Source organism: Mauremys mutica, chromosome 15 (genome assembly GCF_020497125.1).
Source record: "Mauremys mutica isolate MM-2020 ecotype Southern chromosome 15, ASM2049712v1, whole genome shotgun sequence".
NCBI classification, from domain to species: domain Eukaryota; kingdom Metazoa; phylum Chordata; order Testudines; family Geoemydidae; genus Mauremys; species Mauremys mutica.
The window spans coordinates 686,984-693,292 of NC_059086.1; the positions used below are offsets into that span (position 1 = coordinate 686,984).

The 6,309-nt window shown below is 55.7% G+C and overlaps 1 long non-coding RNA gene across 2 annotated transcripts in view; it reads right to left on the reverse strand.

The window, feature by feature from the left end:
- Positions 1-6,277, reverse strand: part of LOC123350331 — a 67,387-nt gene extending 61,110 nt beyond the window's left edge. For both annotated transcript variants that reach the window (XR_006573749.1, XR_006573748.1), the window contains exon 1: positions 248-6,277. This is a non-coding gene — a long non-coding RNA (uncharacterized LOC123350331). The remainder of the gene's footprint in view (positions 1-247) is intronic.
- Between the last annotated feature and the right edge of the window lie 32 nt (positions 6,278-6,309).

A 6,309-nucleotide genomic window follows, 5' to 3' on the forward strand; every position in this document is an offset into this window, starting at 1 on the left:
GAATTTGTTGTTTAGAAAAGTTGCAATGTCGGGGGTGGGGAGGGTGAATCAAACATTTTCTGAGTTTAAAAATTCTTTTTCTGCGGTTTCAGTTTCAGCCACACACACACGCCCCCAAAGATTCCTCTCCCGCTGGAGCTGGGGCCTATGCTGGGCCTGTTTGCTGCCCAAGACCCCAATCCCAGGTTCTGTGCATGGCAACACCTTAGCGCTGCAGCCCACGCCCCGCTCCCAGTGCATCCCTTACCGGGCCGAGCCCCAGTCTGGAGTCAGGCGGGTGGGGGCTCATTCTGTTCCCTGTATTCTCTGCGGAAAGCCATCGGCGCCTGGTCTGTTGTGGAGCGGAGAAGACAGGGACAAGGGGTCGGGGGATGGGTTCCTTCCAGCGTGTGTACTGCAGGGGCAGGGGATGCAAATCAGAACACACTCGCAAATACGCTCTGCCCAGCTCAGGAGCCCCGGACAGGTAAATCAATCAATCCGCGTATCCGCGTGCCCCTCTCTCGAGCGGAAAGTGCTGGGCACCCGAGAATGTTTGGTATCCGCCGATTTCCAGTTTGCCTGCCTCTGCTGGGAACTGAACCCAGAAGTCCTGACTCCCAGCCACCACCACCCTGCTCTAACCACTAGACCTCACTCCCCTCCCAGAGCTCGGGGGGATAGAACCCAGGAGTCCGGGCTCCCAGCATCCCCTCGCTTGAATCCATTAGGCCCCCTCCCCTCCCAGTGGGAGAGTATAGCTGGGTGCTCCATTTCTGACTTGCTACTGAGCAGAGAGCCTGAAATACCGTAATGGCTCAGGGAGACGTGAACTCCCCCTACATTCAGCTTAGCGGGTGTTCACTCTGAAACATAACAATGACGGTTTAACACTGCAGTCCCAAACTTTTGCCCACCTCTCAGGAAAAGGAAGCCACTCCTGGCCCTCTTTGTATCCCAGGAAGGTGGGAGACAGAAATAAAGGCCAGCGATGGGGAGGCCTTAAGGGCAGCAGATTACACACACACACACCCACACCCCCCACGTGACCCGCCTGCAGAAATAGGGCCCGAAACCAACAGCAGCTAGCTCCATATTCAGATACTCCCCTGCACCCCCGTCCAGGCCTCCCCACATCTGTGGGGCTCCGCTACAGCCTGAGGGGAGATCAGCATCCTACCTCCCTGCCCTGCTCCACGGCCTCCGATTGTCACTGGAATTCAGCCCCTGGCTCTGGTACAGCGAGAGTCATGGCGCGAGCCCCTCCGACTCAGGCGACGGCAGCAGCTCAGGCCGGATGGTCACGATGGACCCGTCGGGCCTTGAAAACCCCGCACGTGCCTCGCACAGAGCGCGTCCGCTGGACATGGCCGGAGCAGCTCGTCGCTGAGGCAGCCCCTTAGTTTCCTCGTACTGTGGCACAAAGCGTTTCTGGCATGTGGGACCGATCGTCCCCCCCATTCAAAACCCAGCAACCTGCCGACGTGAGTCACCCAGAGCGTGACTGGGACGCGGGGTGTCTCTGAGGGACAAGGCAGGAACCTTTAGGGAGGGGTTTCCCAACAGGCCAAGACCTGCCGCCACTCACATCAAAGGGCGGGACTCCTGGCCCATTTGAGACCCCGGCCTTTAAAACCTGGACAATGTGGGGGAGAGATTTCCCAGCTGGCTCAGAGCTCAGCAGTCCCGGTGGCAGAGAGCCCATGCCCGTCCTTGCCTCATCCCATGGGCTCCTCAGCGCAGGTGGCTCTGGCCACACACAGCCACAGAGAGACGGCGGCAGCCGGAAATGCCTCGCACTCCCAGGCAGGGCTGGTGGGAATATTTTTCATCTAAACTTTTTTATGAAAAGTTTGTGGGTTTTTTCTTTGTTGGTTTGACCAAAATGACCATTTTCATGAAAAATTTCTATTTGGAGTGAAATTTTCCTTTTTTCCCCCTTTTGGATGAAAACACAGAACCTTTCCCAGGTTCGAGGTATTTGAAAACAAGAGTTTGAGGGGGATTCGGCTTCAATGAAAAAAAAACCCCAAACTTTGGGAGGTGGAGGGAATTTTCCACAAAGTCCAATTGTCATTTTTCGTCCTCTACGGCTGTCCTGCATTAGCTTAAGAGGCCATCGGCTGGAGAGCCCAGCTGACCCTATGTGTGGCAGCGTTCTCAGACTGGTGTGGTGCCAGCAGCCGACTCTCTCTGCTGCTTCTTTATATATACTTGCTAAGGGGAAGTTTACTTGCTGCCCTGACCTCTCATCCGCAGACTGAGTTGAAAAATACCAGGCCGATCCCAGGCGTCCTTCTTCTGGTCTCTGATCCATTGATTTCTCTCTTGGCATTTCCATGTTCTCCCACCTGGTGCATATTGAAATCCATCAGCTACAATATCTAAGGAGGTTGAGTTACGTCATTGCCCTTAATATCCGCTGCCATCCACAATCTTTCATAGCCCCCTCACGTATTACATGGGGCTGTCTCTGGCCATTACCAGACCCTGGAGGGCTCCCACCCCTCTGCCCTCATCCTAGACCATTCATCAGGATTCCTGGAGAAGAGTTTGGAAGACAGCAGCAGGGAGACCAGCAGGGAAGCTGCTTGGAGCTCCTGGTCATTGCATGAGCATGGAGATTGGCGCCCAAACAGAGAGAGAGATGCCCGTCTCCCTTCTCGCACCCCCTCCCTGTGCTGTAGATAGAACCCAGGAGTCCTGACACCCAGACAAGCCCCCCCTCAGCACACCTCGGCTCAAACCACTAGGCACTGCTGCCCTCCCTGACCCATTGACATAACCCACGAGCCGCTCACGCCCTCCAAAGGCTGCTTGCCGGAGAGGGGCCGCCTGGGGCAGGACATTCAAACGGAGGGGCAGCCCAGTCAGATATTCCCCCCCACACACACACACTCTCCACCATCCTTCCGAGCTGCCGGGCTCTTTGCAGCTTAGTGCGCTGCTCTGGGAGAGGATTCAGCAGCCTTTCGGGTGACCGCTCCGCATGCACCGCCATTTAGGAGGGATTCATTCCCCTGCCTGGCCTGGCCAGCAGCTGTGCATTCCCCACACGTCCCTCACCCCGTGTGATGAGCGGCCATAACTCTCTGCCTACAATAACAGTGTCTCTGCTCGGCCTCCGGGGCCTGGCGGGCTCCGATGCATAAAGTAAACGTATCCCCTGGGGTCCTCGGCGCGGCCGAGGGAGCTCTGCTGCGGCGAGTGGATGGATGGGGCCTTGAGCGGAGTGTCAGAGACATGACGAATACAGGGCCTCTCCCAGGCTGCTTTGAACTCGGGAATGGAGACTAGAGGGGCCAGCACGAGGCCTAGCATCTCCCTACCACCCTGACCCAGAGGCAGATGGATTTCTCCTCCCACCAGCCCAGTGATCTCCATTCTCGGCCCCATGCCCGTGCACCGAACAAGTCATGCATCAGAGAAATGCCACTCGCGGACGCAGCTTTCCTAGGCTGTAATTCTGATCGATCTCCCTCCATCGCCCCGATGATGAACTACAATATCCTTTTATTATCTCAAGCCTCAGTTCATGAAACTGGTGACATTTCTGTTTATGAGTTATAAATACAATTTATGCCCTAATTACTGCGCAGGAACAGAGCTTCCATCATTTAAACACTTAGCGCAAGAGGGTTTGTAAATCTCATACTACAGCACCCCCGCCCCACATCCCGTCTTGGGGACTTTTAATGTCACATCATCATTAAAAATCCCTCGTTAAAGAGCAGTTCCAAATGCGCTCAGCTCTCACCATCCCAGCCCAAGCTGCCTGGTGCCTGGTTCCCAAATGCTCTCCACTTGTAAATCGCAGCAGAGTTTGGATGCAAAGCTGCATGTGGCGCATTAAACAGCAGGGGCTGGCTGGTTTTACAACGGCGAAGGATTTATCATGTCTCAGCCACAGCGTGGATGTCCCCTCTGGCTGTGAGAAAACCAACACACTCCTGCACGGCTGCCTGTCCTGCCCCCTCGCGGGCCGGCCGTCTGCACAGAACACCTCTCTTCTCTCCGGGAACAGTAAGATTGCAGTTGGATAGGGCAGCTGTCAGGGGGCGCTGCTGTCACATATGGCCCTGTAATGCCCCCAGCTTCAGCAGCGTCACACTGGATTTACACCAGTCTGAGAGCAGCCTGTGAGGCCTGGGTCTGGCTCCAGTCTTCATTGGTAGACCCAGTTCTGAGGAGCCCAGCCCCACTCTACCACCCTCCAATGCATGGGGCTGGAAGTCTGTTTGAAGAGACTAAACTATCTAACGCGCCTGGCCCAGAGGAGCTGCTGGCTTTGCAAACTGGGAGACGCCATCCCTGAGGGAGTGAGCAGTGTCTGATCTGACATCCTGTCTCCGCAGACAGGCAGCTGGCTAACCAAGCTGTCACTGTATTTACAATGCACCCAGACGCAGGATGGGTGGGTGGCTGGGCACACAACACTGGACGGCTTCCCAGGAGACCCAGCTTCAAATCCCTGCTCTGCAACTCCCCTGCTGCGTGACCTAGGGCAGCCACTTTGGGGCAGCTTGTCAGAAGAGCCCCTCTCCCCTTCAGGTACCGAACCATGGGCCCGTTTCTCCAAAAAGCAGCAGCATCCAGCATGCTGAGACCTCTGGACAATGTGGCCACTTGAAAGGGCACCGCGCTCATTGGAGAATACTGCTGCCACTCTCTCTCTGGGCCTCGGCTGTGAGAGAGAGACAAGGGTTCTGTCTTTGTCACTGTGGTGGGGCACTCTCCGGGGCAGAGACTCTCGTGCTCTGTCACTGCACCGCGCTTTGAAAACACCTGTAGATGCCACTTGTGCACCCAGGGGCACCGACACAGCCAGTATTTGCTCCTCCGATTCCTCCTCCGTGTCACTGTGGCATTGATGCCACCCGGACCCGCCTGTGCTCAGTTTATCTTTAATTGTGTTGAAATCAATAAGCGTTTACCAGGCAGCTCCGGCAACCGCGCGCTAAGAAATTAACTGACATTCCATTAACCTCGACAGACCGATTAATTCCCCAGCACAGGGCAGGATGTGACACAATTACAGATCGATCGCCGGATTCATTTGATCTCTGTTCCTATGCGGCAGCTTCGCTCACAAGGAGAGAGACAAGCCCCCAGGATGTTTGGGACCTGGCTCTGACCGAGGGAATCCTCTGCATTTAAAGAGGGGCATTTTTCTTGAAGTGGAGTGGGCTTGTTCCATGGGTTGCCTTGTTTACGGGATTGTTTATGGTAGGGTCTCTTGCTGTCCGCGCTGGGATAGGCTGTTTGGAACAGCTTCAGTGATTCAATAAACTTGAATGCCTAAACCTTTGGCTGAATTTGGTGTTGGAGATGAGATGGATGGAGGGTGAGAGAGATCATCTCCCCATTGTGACCCCCAGGCATTGGGGCCAACTGCCCCCCAACACACACAACCCCCTGGCAGGCACCTCCCCGGAGACCTGTGAGGCATAGGGGGACACAGCAGCCGGGACCACGGGCACCAGACTAGCCCCCGTCTCCCCAGCCAGCAGAGGGTCATAAACCTCCAGTGTGAACCTGCCACGAGACCAGGCTACAGACCCAACACCTGTCCAGAGCTGGGGAGAGAACCCAGGAGTCCTGACTTTTAAGCTCACCAGCTCATCCCCTCTGCGTAAAGCATTCTCTCCCCGTCCCCCCACCTCGAGTGATGCTTTGTCCAAAGGACCAGTCTGAATTAATTCCATCGTTCCAGCCCCTGGCTACCTGCCAGTGGTACAAGCCCCTGCCAGCCATTTATGACTCTGCGATCACTCCCTCTTTCATACTGCAAACTCAGAGCCAGGCCAGTAAACCGCACTGCTCCGGGGGACCCTGTTCTGCATGATACCCCAACACCTTCGGTTCATCATCAATCAGGCTATTAACAATGTATGGGCCACCTTCCCCTGTGATTGCAGTAATCAACACATCTGGCTGCTGATCCCAAATTAGGAGGATGTGAAACCCTTGAAGTGCTGCAAGGAGAAATCACAAAGCACTGCAGCTCTTGGAAACAGCCCGCGAGCAGCATGCAGACAGGGGCAGCAGCGGTTATTGTCTTAAAAGGGACCTTCCAAAACTGCAGTCGAGGGAGTGCGTCAGCCCTGGGAGGGTCTGTGAACTCACAGCTTTGACAGGCCAAACAGCAAGGCCAAAGGAGCAAATTAATTCAGGTAACTTTTGGGTGAATGGTCGTGTAGGCCAGTCCCTGCTCTACCCACTAGCCCCCACTCCCCTCCCAGAGCAGGGACAGAACCCAGGAGTCCTGGCTCCCAGCCCACCCTGCTCTAACCCACTGGCCCCCACTCCCCTCCCAGAGCAGGGACAGAA